The 18,485-nt window shown below is 35.7% G+C and overlaps 1 long non-coding RNA gene across 3 annotated transcripts in view; it reads left to right on the forward strand.

The window, feature by feature from the left end:
• LOC140509221 (uncharacterized) overlaps window positions 1-18,485 on the forward strand; it is a 131,185-nt gene that overhangs the window by 33,631 nt on the left and 79,069 nt on the right. For all 3 annotated transcript variants that reach the window (XR_011968596.1, XR_011968598.1, XR_011968597.1), the window contains 2 exons: window positions 5,873-6,149; window positions 8,483-8,567. This is a non-coding gene — a long non-coding RNA (uncharacterized lncRNA). The remainder of the gene's footprint in view (window positions 1-5,872; window positions 6,150-8,482; window positions 8,568-18,485) is intronic.

Consider the following 18,485-nt stretch of genomic DNA (forward strand, 5'->3'; position numbering starts at 1 on the left):
ATGAAATCTTAGACCTAATAACGTAAGCCTAGATAAGAGTCTAAGTTTGCATTGCCTCAGTTTCCTCATAAAAGTTATAATCCTTGCACTATTTATTCTAGAGGATTATTTCAAGGAAATCAAACTGTAAGACAACACATTAGATATATAGTAAAATGAAAGAGTGGTCAGTAAATGAGATTCTGAGCGTGATCGCTTGTCAAAGTGAACAAAGAGACATCCTCAGGGTCAAGAAGACTTAAGTCCATGTCTGGCCTCTGATTCATGCTGACTTTGTGACTGTTGAAAATCTTTTTAACCTCTTTCTCCAAGTGCCGGGCACTTCTCTTAAGATTATAAACTGCAAAGCAGTGGCCAGTCTGCATTGGTGGAGGGACTTTTTTCGCTGGAAGTTCCCTACACCTGTGAGATCACAGGTCAAGTCCTATATAAGGCAAAAGAATCCAGAGCAGTGTTTGACAGAGTTGTGAGTGTGTGTAAAAAGAAAGAAGAAAGCAGCTCTGATTATTTGACGTTAAGATGACAGACTTTGTACTGTATTTTATTTGTCATCAGTGATGATATTGCTCCAGGAAAGAAAGAGGATAAGAGAGGGAAAGGGAGAGAAAGGAAGGTTGTCTTTTTTAATCTTACTATAACCAAGGTAGGGAATTAAAATAGAACACTTTGTATTTGAAAATTAATACAGGATAAAACAGAGGCAGCGTGACAGTGGGCATTATGCAGGAGTCAGAAAAGATCTGGGTTTACATTCTGTCTTTAGCATTTTTGTGAACTTAGAAAGGTCACAGATCCATGGTGAGTTGTAATTTCCTAATCTGGAAAATGGGATTTTTTATGTGCACAGTGACAGTCACAGTGTGCAAGGACTGACTTTGATAGACTTAGCCCTTCTCAGCAACGCAAGGACCTAAAACGTTTCCAAAGGATTCAGGATTTAAAATGCCATTCACATGCAGAGAAAGAAGTATGGCATCTGAATGCAGAGTGAAGAGACTATTTCCATTTTGTTTTGTTTTTTCTTTCTCATGGTTTTTCCCGTTCATTATAATTCTTCTATGCAGTATGACTAATGTGAAAATGTGTGTAATAGGAATATATATGCAAAGCCAAATTAAATTGCATGCCATCCTGGGGAGGGTGGGGGAGAAAATTTAAAACTTATGAAAATGAATGTTAAAAACTAAAAATAAATAAATTAACTAATTAAAATAATTAAATTAAAATTAAAAAATTAGTTAAAAAAAGAAAATCATATTTTTAATATTTGGACAATGTCTGTTAAGTGCTTTGAAAAACTGAAAATATGGTTTAAATGCCAAGTATTATTACCATTCAAGTAGACATTTGAAGATAGATTATAGAACTGGGCTTCTTGATCTTTTCTGAATCACAGACTTCATAGGTAGCCTAAAGAAACCTTCTAAAATGTTGTTTTGAAATACATGAAATAAAATACATGGATTAAAAAGGAAACTGATTAGGTATCATTGGGTTAGTGGATAGAGCAGGGGTGGGGAACCTGCAGCCCCAAGGCCACATGTGGCCCTCTAGGTCTTCAAGTGAGGCCCTTTGACTGAATCCAAATTTCACAGAACAAATCCTTTTATCCCCACCCACCCACACCCTAAAGTCTTGGACTAGAAATCATGAAGACCTGAGGTCAAATTTGACTTTAGTTACAAGCTGTGTAACCCTGGGCAAGACAGTTAACCTCTGTCTGCCTTGGTTTCTTCACCTATAAAATGAGAATAATATCATCTATCTCACAGGGTAATGGTAAGGATAAAAGAGGTAATATTTATACAAAGTAATCAGTACAGTACCTAGTTCATAGCAGTCACCATATAATTGCTTATTCTTTTCCCTTTCTATTGTTTTCTCTTGTTGTAAAGATGAAATGAGATATATTTATAAAGTGCTTTGCAAACCTTCAAGTAATATATAAATGATAGATATTATTATATAGAAATATTGTTATCAAAATAGATATTTAAAAAAAACTAGTTCACAACTTCTGGGTTAAGAACTTCTGTAGAAGACAGATAATAGCACCAGTCTGGGAGTCTGCAACCCTGGAATACAGACAGGTCCTCGCTAAGGTATTTCCATATTTGGAAATCTCCCTAAAGCTTAGGTTACTTCCATTTGTAAATGCTCTCTATATATTTATGGAGCCATGTTACTGTAATATTCCTACGCTGGACTCTGATTTTATTCCTGGTTCAGTGAGGTCAGCTGTGTGACCAAAGATAATCCATTATCTTTGATCCTCCTTCGTTTCCTCCCTTGTAAAATGAGAATAAGACTACCTGCCCTATCTATTTCAAAGTAAGAGCTGAGAATAAAATAAAGTAACTTGAAAGCTTTTAGCAAAAGGTAAAGAATCTATACAAATGCAAGGTGGAATTAAGGCCTTTGCCATCACTAATAACAACTTCCATTTAATCTTCCTCTCTCTGGGAGCAGGGGGAGTCACATCCTGCCCATAATTTTTGTATGCCTTGTTGATATAGCAGGTGTCAGAGTAATGTGTTCATCGATAATCATTTCCACCACATCCTAGCTCATATGCTGGTAATTCCAAATGCTTGGGGGTTGCTGGGAATCTCTCAAAACCCTTTTGTGCAACCTTAGTATTTATTGCACTATTAGCTGGGCAGGGTATTCACTACCTCTTTTTAAATGTCATCCAGTTAAGCAACTGTCTTCTATGTAGGAGACAGGTCTCACTCTGGAGAGATCTCTGCAGACTGGTTTCTTGGTGGCGACAAAGGCAAGGCGAATGCAGATGAAGGAGAGCTGTGCATAACATAACAAAGTTGCACTCTTATTTGTGATAATTTTTGATCTTGCCCTAATGTAGACTTACTTTCTCTCTTTGTTTGTTTCTATTGTCTTTCCTTCCTTTTGCTCCTGACTTTTTAAATTTTTTATTTAATTTTATTTATTTGATTTTCATTTAATATTTTCTTTTTCACCAGTTACATGTAAAAACAATTTTTAATATTCATTTTTAAAACATTGAGTTCCAAATTGTCTCCCTTCCTCCTTCCCCATCCTTCCCTCTCAATCAAGAAAGCAGCAATCTGACATATGTACTCATGCAAAACATTTCCATGATAGTCATGTTATGAAAAAAAAAAAGACCAAAAAAGGCCCTTAAGAAAAATAAAGTTAAAAAAAGTATATTTCAATCTGTATTCAGACACTATCAGTTCTTTCTCTGGGGATGAATAGCATTTTTCATAAGTCCTTCAGAGCTGTCTTTCATTGTTGTATTGCTGAGAATAGCTAAGTCATTCACAGCTGATCACTTTACAATACTGCTGTTACTTTGTACACAGTACATTTCACTTTGCATCAGCTCATGCAAATCTCTCCATGCTTTTCTGAGAGCACCTCACTCATCATTTCCCATTGCATAATCATAGTCCATCACACTCACATACCACAACTTGTTCAGTTATTTCCCATTGATGGACATCCTCTCATTTTCTAATTCTTTGCTCCCAGGAAAGAGCTGTTATAAATATTTTTGTATGTATAGGTCCTTTTGCTTTTTGTTTTTTATCTCTTTTGGGATACAGATCTAGTAGCGGTCAAAGTGGTTTTATTGGAAGGATGCCCTTTGGGCACCGTTCCAAATTGCTCTGCCATACGGTGAAGTTCGCAACTCCACCAAAAGTGCATTAATGCTCCATTTCTTTACACTTCCCCTCTTCAATTTGTCATTTTCCTTTTTTGTCCTATTAGCCAATATGATAGGTATGCAGTAATATCTCAGAATTGTTTTAATTGGCATTTCATTTTTATATGACTATAGATGGCTTTGATTACTTCATCTGAAAATTGGTAATATTCTTTGATCATTTATCAACTGGGGAATGGCTTTTATTTTTATAAATTTTACTCAGTTCTCTACATGTTTGAGAAATGAGACCTTTATCAGAGAAACTAGCTTCAAAACTTTTTTCACAGTTACTATTGCTAACTGTATTTCCCTCCATTCTATCCCCTCCCCCCATTTATTCTATTCTCTCTCCTTTCACCTTATCCCTCCTTAAAAGTGTTTTGCTTCTGACTATCCCTTTCCCCAATCTGTCCTCCCTTCTATCAGCCCCCCATTTCTTAACACATTCCCCTCCTACTTTCCTGTAGATAGATTTCTATTGAGTGTATGTTATTCCCTCTTTGTAGCTCCTGACTTTTGTCATTACTTCTGATAAAATTATGAAAAAATTTTCAAAATTGAGTTTTGTCGCTTATCTCCTATCCTGACCATTTGATAAAAATGCCAATTAATATTGACGAGATAGCAAAGAAGATAAGTGGCAGGACACTTACTTATCTGGAAAGGTGTCTGAACATGGAGCTGGGCAAGCTGATTGGCTGGTTGGAAGATGGGTGTACTTAAAGAGAGTTTGGTTCAGGTTTGGAGGTGAGGTCAGAGTTAGAAAAGCAATTTTGTTACTGTCTTGTTAAATTATACAGGTCAACAAAATTCCTCTTTTAACTCTGACTTTAGCTCTATACCTAAGCCCAGTTCTCCTTATTCAGTGGTTTTAAGTTCCTTAAAATTGCACTACGATTTTTGGGGCACCTTGTATATGTGTGGGCATTCTGCTTCTCTAAAAACAAACTATATATTAAAGAAGGTCCTAGTTTCTTACATAAGCATCTTACCCTTTTTTGTACATCGAACTGTTTTTTGGGTGAGTTGATGATTATGTTCAGTATCAGAAGGGATACTTTTAATTAAAAATTAAAAATTGTAATTAATTAAAATTAAATGTAATTATTTTTTAATTTAAAAAAATATTGTTGTAGTCTGGATTGGGGTGGAAGTCTGTGTATTTATCAATCCATAAGTGGATATTTAGCCGCCAGGCATTTAAGTGTTAAGTTCTAAATTTTCTTTGGAATAGAATATTCACTTGTGAATACAACTTTACCAAAGCGTAGATATGCTTATTGAATTTCTTTGTTGGGTTATGAGCCGTTAAGAAACACATGGCTTTGGTATTTCATATTCTCCTCTATAAGAAGGAATGAAGTCCTAGGTAATAATCTAAATAAAAATAAGTACTTAAGACTATTTTCTCATCTGCATGTGGTCTTTTCATTACTTCACTGACTTGAAATGTCACAACCATAGGCTATTTCTATATAGTGACTATAACAACCATCATGATAGCACTTACATAGCAGACAAAGGTTTTTAAATTACTTGACCTATTTTCACTTGTTTGATACTTGCAGCAACACTGTCAGGTAGGTGCTATTATTATCTCCTTTTTACAGATGAAGAAACTGAGGCATAGAGAGGTTCAATGGCTTGCTAAGGATCATACATTTAGGAAGCGTCTGAGGAAGGATTCTAACACAGGTCTTGCTGACTTGATCCAAGTCTTGCACTTTCTGCATTGGCCACCTAGTTGTGGAACATATGTAGCAGTCCTAAGCTAGATTTCATAATGAAATGTAAAGTTCAGTGGGCTTGGATCTAGGTCTTAGATCTGCTTGGCCATAAACTAGCTGTGTGATCTTGAGTAACCAATTTCTCTTTTGTGGGTTTTATTTTCTTCAAATATAAAATGAACTGGTTGGGCTAGCTTTCTTTCCAGGTCTTCCAATCAATGGTCATCATTTCTGCATTTAGTACTGTATTTTGGATTTCCCAGACACCAACAGTAAATGTTTGGCATCTCTGAAACTTAATTTGGATAGGATAAGGTTTATACTACTGTCTCCCAAACAATGTATTACTCCCTCATGGAAACATGTTTTTACCTCTTGGGTACTTGTCGAATAATGGAAAACAAAATGTATTAGAAGCAGCAAATGACATTTCCTTCATATTTCTGTCTAGGCTTGCTGATAAAGTGGTTCCAGGCCAACTGTACAGAGAAACTGTGATGATTCAAAGATAAAATTGACCATTTTAAAGGGGAAACAAATGCGTTATTTTATGCTGGCATAGGCACAGCTCCCAAAGAGATGCTGTTAGAAGTGTTGCAAGGAAATGGTCTGTTGTGAGCCTTTTTTGCCCTGGGAAAATGCAATAAGCTTTGCAAAGAAACTGAGTTCACTTCTCCTCACAGAGCTCAGAGGTAATGTCAGCAGGACAAAGTCTGTGGAAATGAAAGGTGAGTAAACTGGTGACAGCTTTCACTACTTAGGCAGCCTAGGGACTCATAGAAATTGGCATATAGATCTGTAGGCTAAACCATGGAGAGAAATGTGAAATAATTCAAGTTCAAAGAAGAAATCAGAAGGTTAAAAAGGTGGTGATTCTGTGATAAAATCCTTGAGTGGTTTTGTCTATATTGTGAATACTGTGATTGTTCTTACTTGTTATATGTAAATTTTATTCTCTTACCTATGGTGCATAAGGGCACAGTAATTTCTTTTATTTACATCATATATTCCACCTAGATGTATTAACTCAAGTAAGAAAGGACTCATAAGCTGACACTCTAGTGGACTTATCTAGAAACCGGACCACAAGGACCCCAAATAGGCCTAGATTTTAATGACACTTATGGGCAATATGACCATGAATGAGTCACTTCACCTCTGGAAGACTCAGTTTACTTATCTGCAACAGTTATTATTACAGATAATAGCACCTACAGAACCTCACTAGGTTTTTGGAACACAAATGGAAAGCTAATTGAAACCCCCCAAAATCTATTTCAACTGCCTGCAATTATTATTACATAGGCCAATGAATGTTATAAATACTGAAAGATCTAAGTAGTAGATTTTTCAAGCTTTGGTATTAAGTTCAGTGAGAAAGCACTGAGCATAACGCTATTGTTTCTATACAACATAGAATGCTTTCTGGATATAAACAGAGACAATAAGGTAAAGATGAAGATCCTTCATAGCTCCAAGTATGGGCTAAATGACTGTGGAGGTGATTATGTCCAATTTATCTTGTACGTATATTGTTTATACATAATTGTTTGCACACTGTCTTACTCATTAGAATGTGAGTTTTGTGAGAGTAGGATCTATTTTTGCCTTTCTTTTTATCCTTGGCTCTTAGCAGAGTAGCTGGCACATGAGAGATGTTAATAAATGCTTTTTGAATGACTGATTGACTACCTCAGTGGAGAGGGACAGAGAGTATAAGTTTACCTAAACATGTCACATAGAGACAACTCTGCAAATAGAGGTGCCCCCAAAAGAGATAATATTCCTTTCAGAGACAATCTGCCCCCCATAGACAGAGACATGACATCTAACAGCAGAAAGTAGCGTGATGACATTAGCAACTCAGAAGTGTTAAAGAATGAGTTGCTTGACCACACGTGTGTAACCCATATTGAATTGCTTGTCTTCTCAACAGGAATAGGTGGAGAGGGAGGAAGGGAGAGAATTTGCAACTCAAAGTTTTAAAAAGGAATGTTAAAAATTGTTTTCACATGTAACTGGGAAATAAGACATTCAGACAATGAGCTATAGAAATCTGTATTGCTCTACAAGGAAATGGAGGGGAAATGGATAAGAAAAGGGGCTGGTATGATAGAAGGGAGGGCAGATTGGGGGAAGGGGCAATCAGAATGTATGCTGTTTGGGGGTGGGGGAAGGAGAGAGATGGGGAGAAAATTTGGAACTCAAAATCTTGTGGAAGTGAATGTTGAAAACTAAAAATAAATTAATTTTTAAAAAAAGAATGAGTTGTTCTGGGCCCGTGTATCTCCTCCATGTCTTCCCCAGTCACATGGTTACCTGGAATGTGTCCCTTCATGTTTGTTCTTTAAAGATGCTTATTATTTATATATACAAGTCTCTTACAAGTACTCCATGGTTAAATGTATTCTGAGCCTTCTCAAACTGGTCATGGGAATGCAACCTTTTATGCACATGGGTGATCTTTTTTGCCATTTGATTTACAATATTGTTTGAGGTAGTTTTGTGACCTAGTAGATAAAGTGTTGGACTTGGAGTCAGGAAGACCTGAGTTCAAATCCTGCCTTGGACACCAGCTACATGACCTTGAAGAAGTCACAATCTCTTGATTTCAGTTTCTTTATTTGTAAATTACAGATAATAACAGTACCAACCTTACTAGGCTGTTGTGACAATGAAATCATATCAGATAACATAAATAAACTGTTTTGCAAATCTTTAAGTTACATGTAAATATTAGCTAATATTAATTTCTATGCCTTTTGTTTTGAGCTAATATATCTTTTGGATGACTGGTAAACTTAAATCAACAAGGGTTTACAATCTATAATTTTTCATGGGTGTGTTCCCATAGAGTCCCTCAAACCTAGAATAGATTTTATGAGTATCTAAATAGGAGAAGAGTTGTTTCAGATACTACTGAAAAAAATTCCAATTTTTTAAAGAGAAAAATATGACATTAGACCAATTATGACTTTGTAGAAATATATGTGCTTTGGAACAGGACATCTAAATCTGCTGTTCCTTAATAACTATTATTTTTTTTTCACCTCTCCTTCAGCCTCTTCCCTCCCATCTCCAGCCGTGCTAGAATAAGCTGGCAAATTCTTGGAGATTGCTTCTTGTGATTTACTGAAGTGATTGAGGTAGGATATTATTTCTCAGGTGAAAACTGAAAGTGACTTGTTCAAGGTCTTCCACACATAATGGTATAGCATTACTGAAAATAGTGAAATTTTACTTTAATAACATGAATAATGTAATTTTCTGTTTGTGCTAATGAGGCATTTAGACCTGTGAATAATACAGCATATCCCAAAAGTATTAGGGCAGTTAAAGCTGTTACCTATGTCTGTGTATATAGCAAAATACACTTATAGGTACCTAATATTTTTGAAAACTGTACACAAAAAGCATAAATTTATAATACAGATGTCAGAGGAGATTTTTCCCATTTCCAAAAGATTCCTTTAAATATGAACTCCTTAGTGCATATAAGTATTTATTTATGGATTATGAAATCCTTAACAGTGAGAGTCAAAGAAGTTTAAAGGTAGTGCTGGAAGTCTTTGCATACTAAAGTGAAAACAGAAATGGAGACAATGTATGTATAGAATTATAACTTGAGTCAACAGGAACATTGGATTCTGATTTACTAAAATCTGATTTACTTGTAACATTTTCTGGAAGACATCTACCGGATAAAGCAAAGCACATTTTTTTTTTTTTACCATAAAGCAAAATCTAGAAGCTGCTTGTTTATGGTATCTCAGCCTTGCGTCCTACACTTTTCCATTAGCGTGCAGTTTATAGAATGTTTATAGCTGTTTCAGATGAATCTCAGCCACAACATTATCATCCCAAAGATATTAATGAACTGGAATGCATGGGAATCAAAGATTTTGGTTAAATTTCTGATTAACTTAAAGTTAATTAGCAAACTCATCTTCACTCTCCCACCCCAACCCTTTTCATTGAAAATCTTTGTAAAATTTCTGAATCTACTTTTCTGTCTAATTAATGAATACTGAATCTTTGTTTCATTATTGAAGATCTGAAATGCCTTCAGGTTGCCATTGTGAGCCTGGATTTTCATTGCACAATAATAGAAATGTATCAAATGGAGGGCATTGGACTGCTTGATGTCAACGAGCTCAAGATATATCCATATCCTGGAAGAATTTTATTTTTTAATATTCATGATGTTATCCAGAACTTAGCACAGTACTCAGCACATGGTAGGCATGTAATAAATGCTTATTGGCTGACTGGTTGATTATTTACCTATTTCTTTGATGTGGGCATAGCTGAATCCTTCACATATCAAATGGAAACCTTTCCAGTGAGTTGGGGAACTATATGACCTAGGATAGAGCTTTTTAAGGAATCCAGGCAATAACCATCATCAAGGCCAAAATGTGCTGCACTTGGTCCTAAGCTACAGCATAGTGTGGCAGAAAGGGGACTGAATTTGGATTGGGAGTTATCCCTGGATTCTAACCTGCCTCTGTTATTTGCTGCATGATCATTGACCATTCAATTCATCTCCCAGGGGTTTCAGGCTCTTTAATCTGTAAAATCTAGGATCAAGCCTCCTCCAGCTCTAATTCTGGTTAAAATTGAAGCACATTGAAGGCAATACAAGTTTGGTTCAAGTGTAGAGTCACTGGAGACCCTAAAACATCAAAACTTCAGTTTTTAGTTTAAAACACATGCAATTGAGAACAAACCAAAAGCTGAGGAGTTTAGGTGGGATGTTGAGAGCCAGAGACTGAACTCAGTAGGGCAGATAGGAATGGAAACTAATATCTACCAAATCCAAATAAAAACTCCAGAGAACCTGGCAGAAATACATGAAATTGGGTCACCATCAGACAGGTGGATGACAAGAGTTGCTAGATGGGAGTGTTCCACTGTTTCCTTTGAATGGAATACCTGGCAAGTTCACCCTGACTTCTTAAAAGGACCACAAGCATGGAAGTCCAAGGCACTGATGTTTTTATTCTGTAATGAATTTTTAGCTGTTAAATGTGATGTATGAAACTTCTTGGTGTTCAAACTTCTGTTTGGCCTTGTCACCCATACAACCATGTAACTTCAATTTTTGCAAAGATCTAAGTGAGTCTTGGAGAAAAAAGTCATTTGCCTTCCTCAGAACCTTGCCCTACACATCTGCTTTAAGATTAGAGGGAAGTAGAATGCAGTAACCTTTTGATTATCCATATTCCTGGGCCAGTCACCATTCCAGGACCATCCAGCTGGAAACTTAAATGAATGTTGCACTCAATTTCATGATTTAAGTGATTTACATAAGATGGCAGCTCCTTAAAACTTTATTCAAGAGATTTACTGGAAATTATTTTTGAAAAGGGTAAAATATTGAGTGGTTGAGTTTTGAGGATGCCATGGTGAACATATCTATCTTAAGGATGACACATTTCCAAGTTCCCTGCTAGAATGAATTACTATGGTTTAATGGCTCTTCTTTATATCCTAGTATAATTTACTTGTATGAACATCATGCTTATGGTATTCAGTTGGCATTTTCAAGGAATCAAAGCCTTTAGGGAATTAAATGGGCTGCATAAACTTGTAACTTATTAATGAGCCTGCAAGTTGGTGGAATGATAATTAAGAGTTCATTCAGAGAAAGATCAAGTTAGCTGGGGAAAATGCAGAGCCTCCAGGTCACAAATGAAAGGCTTTCCTAAAATTGAGATACTTCTAGATAAAATAAAATCTTTTGTCAGAAATATCCTATCTTACAGGGATAATGATATCCATATTTCTTGTACTATTTATTACCAGGATCCAAGAGGAATTTGTGGAACAAGAAGGGAACAAATTCAATTTTCTTTTGGTATAAAAATCTAGTCTGTAGGACTTCCTCCAAAAAGTCTTTCTAAGCACCATTGTGTCATAAGGAAGAGGGAAAATAAATTTACTTTATTCCATAGCTAAGACTCATATCTGTGAAATTCTGAGACCAATGGGTATTCATGGAATGGGGCAAATACCTCAGAATTGCCTAAATCTCTCTCTTTTTTTCTTCCCTCCTCCCACCCTATTCATCTTATACATCTCCCCTCACTCCTTTGCAAAGCTGGAAGCAGGGACCACAAGTGAAGAACATTGCATAAAATGCAAGATTTTTTGATGTAATGATCATTTTTTCTGATATTTTCTTTTTTGTCCTTTCAAAATTCTTTGTTAAAATAGGTAGTTCTCTGGGAAAGGGGAGATGAGAAGGATAAAGGAGAATTAGATGATATAAAAAGCTACAAATAAAATTTATTTTTAAAACTTATGAAAGAGGAAGATCTCATCCATTGAGATGAAGAAAAACAAATAGAATTCAAACAATCATTAATTGCTGTCCAAATGGAAGCCCTTTTAATGTGTTATGAAATGAAGTGGCAGAGTTGCCTAGAGAGGCCAAGATGTGAAGATATTTTTGAGGATTTCGAAGAAAGAGATAAGAAATAATTTGAGGAGATTGAAAAGGAATTGCGTGGATCACAGAGTTTGAAAGAACATAGTGGACATTTAGTGTGGAAATGTCAAACTTGTGGCCTACAGGTGGTACACAACTCTCCTGAGTAAGGCTGGAACCAGATTAAAATGTAATTGGAAAATATCTGTATATTAATTTGATTATTTTTGTGAGGCAATCAGGGTTAAGTGACTTGCCTGGGGTTACACAGCTACTAAATATCAAGTGTCTCAGGCAGAATTTGAACTCAGGTTCTCCTGACTCCTGAGTCAGTGCTCTATCTACTGCATCACCTAGCTGCTTTAATTATAAAATATTTAACAAAATAAATAAAAATACAATAGAACCTAGATTATGTAGGGTTTAGTGACTCTTCCAACTCCCACCTCAACATCACTGATTGAGTCCAAACACCCTCATTTTTCCTAAAAAAGAAAGAGTACCTTAGAGAACAAATGTTGAATCCAGGTTCTCAGACTCCCACTGTAACACACTGCAAAATTTTTCTATCCTCAATATTTGCTGAGAAAAATGAGCTTAGCTTTAGCCTGGATATGGGAGCAAGGCTAGGTTAGCAAAGACAGTCTCATCCTCAAGGATTGAGGCAAAGGAGAAGCTAACTGACATGAATGGGGCTGAATCAGAGTAACTATAAGAGACTGAATAAGACTTGTAGATCATCTAAACTGCTTAACTCTGTCATAATGAGTCAAGACAATCTTGACAGCACCCTTATTATTATAATACTGTCCTCATCCCTGCCTGGTTGCCATGACATCCTCTTCTGAATGTCCTGTTGAGTTCCTTGTCTGCAGTCTGAAAGTCAAAGAATAGGAAATGTGGAATAATGGAAATAGAACTGATTTTAGAGACAAAGGACCTGGCTTAGAATTCCAGCTTTGCTACTTCCTACTTGTGTGACCTTGGGTAAGTCACTAAACATCTGTGGGCTCCAGTTTCCTTATATAAAATAAAGGGATGGGATGAGCTGGTCTCTAATACATATTTTAAATCTAAACACCAAGATCCTATGATAACTCTGGAAGTCGAATAATGTGGTTAAGTGGGAAAAAAATTACACTAATTTCTAGAGTTTTAATTTCCTTGTCTATAAATGGAGATAATGGAGGATAATTCTGGAGCTAGCTATTTGAAGTGTTGTTGTAAAGAAGGCAATTTGTAAATTTTAAATTACGATAGAAATGTGTGTTATTCTAAGAACTTATGAAAGGTTAAATGAAGTAATTGATGGCGACACAACTAATAGGGAGGCTGCTTTAACAAAGTATAACCTTTCATTGACCAAAATTTGTTTCCAAAACCTAAAAACATCAGAAGTCTGAACAAGGAGTTTAAAATGTCTTCTAAATGAAATTGGGTTTTTAAAATTATATTCATTACGCAGGATGAGCTGAGATGACTTTTAAAATGGCATATGGGCTAAGAACAGTCAAGAAATCAAATTGTTCTTTGTGGCAATCCGCCATAGTGGAAAGAGTGTTAGACTTGGAATTAGAAGGGATCTGGGTTCAAATCTCACCTTTAACACTTGATAGCTGTGTAACCACACAGGTCGCTTAATGCCTATGAGCCTTGGTTCCCTCATATATAAATAAGGCTAATAATATCTGTAGGACCTCCCTCATATGGTTGTTTTGTCTAGCAAATGAAATGATGTATGTGTAGTTTGTGTGTGCGTGCATGTGTGTGTGTGTGTGTGTGTGTGTGTGTGTGTGTAAGTAATTATGGAGCATACATGGGAATGGCACTATAGGGACCATCTCAGAGAGTGGGCCAAGAGTTCCTCTAGGAATTTATGAAGATAGCTGGGGTTTAAAGTTAAAGGTATTGGATGGCATTTTGGAGTGATGTGGCAAGCCATGAGTGGGCTGTTGATCCTCTACCATGTCATGGCTGAAATGTGTGAGGGAGATAAAATCAGATCTAAATCCAATGAGTGTGAGGTAGAACCTCAGATTTAGTTTTATTTTCATTGCTCTAATTATTAGTCATTTGATGTGTTTTTATATGACTACTAATAGTTTAGATTTATTCCTTAAGAATTTACTATTCATATGCTTTGACTACTCATCGTTTGACTGTTCATCAATCTTATTCTTACACACTTGACTCAGTTTCCTATATTTGGTAGAAATGAGACCTTTATCAGAGAAACTTGCTGCAAATATTATTTTAAATAGTTGAACTTTCTCATTTTAGCTGCATTGGCTTTATTTGTGCAAAAACTTCAATTTAGTGTAATAATTTTTTTTTTTGCTTGACAGAATATTGGATAGAAAAAAAGAAATGAAAATGAGTATTAACTTTAAAAAATGCTAAATCTGCCTCAGGGTAGATTATTCATTTAGCCAGGAAGAGTGTTCCTCTCAGTAAATCTATATGGAGTGACTACCCTTGGATTGTCTTGTATTCTCCCTGTCTTTCAAGGTTTTAGGAATCTTCCAGCCACTCTCTGGAAGGATGGGCCAAGGACTGGTGCCTTCTACACCCTTAGAGAAATGACAAACTGCATGGCAGCTAAAACTCATGTTGGCTAGACCTTGGACTACTGGCTACCACTTAAGTGTTTGTTTTTCTTCTGTAAAAATAGATGACTGAAAGAAACCAAAACTTCAAATGATTTTTTCCTCAGGATTGGAGGTGGGTATGTAAAGAGCCATAGAACTTAAAAATAAACCTAACCCTTCTCTTTGAAGTCCCTGCTTTACTAGCACTGAACCCAGTCTACCTGTGCAAGGGTCTAGAGTTGAGAAAGTAGTAGAAAGAGAGAGAGCAAGTATCCTAGCCCCACCTGACTCTAGTGGGAACTATATTATATACACTGTAAGAGTCATGATACAAGCAAATTTTTATCTAATTTCTCTGATAAAGGTCTCATTTCCAGGATATCTAGGGAATTGATTCAAATTTATACATGCAACTGCATTGTAGAATATATTCTTATATTAGATACAATATAAAATGTAACATTATTATAATATATGTACTATCTATATCTATATCTATCTGTCTGTCTGTCTATCTAATGCAATAGACACACACATTTATTCAGTTATTTTAGTCGAGTCCAACTCTTAAGGACTACATCTGGAGTTTTCTGGGCAAAGATACTAGAGTGATTTGTCTTTTCCTTCTCCAGCTCATTTTACAGATGAGGAAACTGAGGCAAATAGGATTTTACTCTCACATCTATATAGAGCACTTTGCAAAGCACATGAATGAGTTATTATTTCATTTATGTACCTCCTTGTTTTTAATTAATAATCCATTAGCATCCATATTTTTCCTCCTTCCCTTCTCTTTCTCCCTCTCTCCTTCTTTACTTTCCTTCCTTCCTTCCTTCCTTTCTTCCTTCCTTCCTTCCTTCCTTCCTTCCTTCCTTCCTTCCTTCCTTCCTTCCTTCCTTCCTTCCTTCCTTCCTTCTTTATATTTATTTCTTGCTTTCTTGCTTACTTTCTTGCTTGTGTACTTATTTAGTGGAAAGATATTTAAATTTCATCTCAGTTATTTAATCTGCAAATTTGTATACTTTCTTCACAGTGTTGTTGTGAGGTAGTACTTTGTAAACACTGAAACTATAAAAATGTGAATCCCTATGGTTATTATTACTTTTCAGTTTTTTTTCCTTTACTAGCCTTGCCCAGAGAATTTTGGGACTGAAGCCTCCACTCCTGACAACTCGTCTTGACAGCTGAGCAAAGCTTTGACACAACAGTTTTCCAACGTGTCTCTGAACTCAGTGGTATGAGTATTCAGTCTAAAAATACATGTCACAGCTCATCTACACCAGCCTATTCTCTTATTTATGTCCTTCTAAAAGTTTTCCACTGGGAGTCTACCCAGTATCTCAGAGGCTTTTAATTCTCTTGACATGTGTATACTGATGGATCATAAGGGCTATCCATCTCTCTTTCGCCATGTGACCTGCTTATCATTTTTTTCTGGTTGTATATGTCTTTGTTACCATTCTTTATACATCCCCTGCCTAATTGCTAGTTTGGAATGTTTTGCAGCTTTCCCTAAACACCCTGTGCACTTCTCCTTTGCCTTTTGGTTAGTCTTCAACTTCAGTTCTTCAGAGATTATAGTTTTACATCCCTTACAACCAGACAACAGCACTTGAGTTGGTTTAGCATTTCCAAATATCTGGGGCTGCTGTGTAAATTTATTTTTTTTAAATGTACTACATGCTGTCTGTTTTTATTTCACCCATTAAGACTCGTACTTTATGATGCTAGATGCAATGATCTTAAAAAGGCAGGCAGATAGGACTCATGTTGTGTCCTCATGATGCTGGACTAACTGTAAAGGCTGTCTGGAGGGAAAATTTATTTCCAGAATTGCCTTTTGAATTTATGATTCTCTGTTTCCTTTCATGGGGAACATTATGCTTAGGAACTCTGCATGTTTCACATTTTTATCCAACCAAGGTACTTCTGCTTAGAAAAATAAGACTATATATGCTGTTATTAAAATGTATTACTTACCCCCCTTTCTTCCTGGTAGATGCCTATAATGGACCATACTTAAACAATATTGGCTACTAGCCCCTTGGGAAAACAGATTTAGATGAGAAGGAAACATGAGCTCAGATCTGTCCACAATTAATGTAGTTCAGAAGAATTTGAATGGTTTCTCTTTCATTTAAAATTTCTCAGATGATGATAGTAATTGCATGAAATAGTCAAATGGATATGTGGTCATTTTGTGGAATTCAATCCATTTTGAGTGGGAAAGGGGTCACAACAGGTATAGCCTCAAGTGAAGTTTTGAAGTGACCATGCCATCTATCATTTCTAAAAATTTTAGCTAAAGACATTTTGCAGATAAGGCAGCAAAAAGGGCTTTTGGAGGTGGGCACTGTGCAAAATTCACATGAGGCATGGAGAGCAGCAGCAGCATTTACATACGACTTTAAGGTTTGGAAAGTATTTTTATTGTTGGATTTTTTTGTTTTGTTTTTGTTTTTACAAATTCTATCTCATTTAATCCTACAACACTGTAAGGTAGGTGCCGTTAGTATCCTCATTTTAGAGGTGAGGAAACAGGCTGAAAAGTTAAGTTACTTTCCCATAGCCACAAAGCCAGTAAATGTCAGAAGCAAATGTCAGAGTATTTGAACTCAGATGAGTATGCATGTTATCTATCTATCCATCTATCTGTCTATCATCTATCTATCTATCTATCTATCTATCTATCTATCTATCTATCTATCTATCTATCTGTCTGTCTGTCTGTCTGTCTGTCTGTCTGTCTGTCTGTCTGTCTGTCTGTCTGCCTGTCTGTCTGCCTATCTTCCTATCTATATATATGTATAAGTATCTACACACAGACATGCACACATATATCAATTATATGCCCAGTGTAGGAATTGATTTTGTTTGAATATGTTTATAATAGGTTTTGCTTTTCTTATTTTCTCGAAGGAGGAGAAGGAGAGGGTAGAGGGAGGGAATACATAACTGAAAATACAATTGTATTTTAAAAAAAATTAAGGGGTTGGACAAGACTTCTAATGTCCATTCTGTCCCTAAATCCTAATCTATATTTATCTATCTATATCTCTATATCTATCTGTCTATCTATCTGTCTATCTATCTATCTATCTATCTATCTATCTATCTATCTATCTATCTATCTATCTATCTATCTATCTACCTACCTGTCTGTCTGTCTGTCTGTCTATTCATTTATCCTAATCTCTAAAATCCCTTTCCACTTTAAATGATATTCAGTGACTTAGCTTGATAACCTATGACAAACTAGTTCATATTAACATGTCAGTCACTGATAGTTTAATAAAATGACCTTGGGAAATAGCTTTTTTAAATGACAATCCAAATGAATGAATTTATAATAGTAATTTCAGGCACCATGCTAATGAAGATATTTTGAGTTAGAAAGGTCTTAAAGTGTCACCTGAAATCATACTGTATAGGTAACTACCTCCCCTGACTCAGTATAATGCCTGTACTGTTGTTAAAAAAAAACAAACAAACATATGAAAGGGATCATATATGTCCATAGCCATAAAGGCTATCCAAAAATAAATCACATTCAGAAATAAATGACCTTGTCCAAATACTGAGGAATATTATGAAATCCATAAAAGAGTATATTTTGCTTTATAGTCTCATTGCATTTTTGTTTTCTAATCATCATTTTTGCTATTTTCTCAGTTGCTAAATATTTTGAAATCTGCTATATAAGTGAATAATTAAAATGTATATGATGTCTACTTCAACACTAAATGTTATTCTCTCAAAGGCTACAGGTCCATTCTAAAGTCTACTCTGATTTTTAAATTTTCTAACTTTCAGTGGAATTGTCAGGTTAAAAACACAAGGAACATTAACAATGCAGACGACGCAGTCCATTATGTCTGATAGCAACAATTTTGTTAAGAAATGTTTTTTCCTCAATCATTGAGAAATGAGAAAATAGTCTTAAGCAGTTAGTGTACTTAACATATCAGACAGGGTAAGAACACTAGGATATGGCAGGGAACTTCAATAATTTTCCTTATTCATAGGATCTTTGGGACTTTACA

This window comes from Notamacropus eugenii, chromosome 5 (genome assembly GCF_028372415.1).
Source record: "Notamacropus eugenii isolate mMacEug1 chromosome 5, mMacEug1.pri_v2, whole genome shotgun sequence".
Lineage (NCBI taxonomy): Eukaryota > Metazoa > Chordata > Mammalia > Diprotodontia > Macropodidae > Notamacropus > Notamacropus eugenii.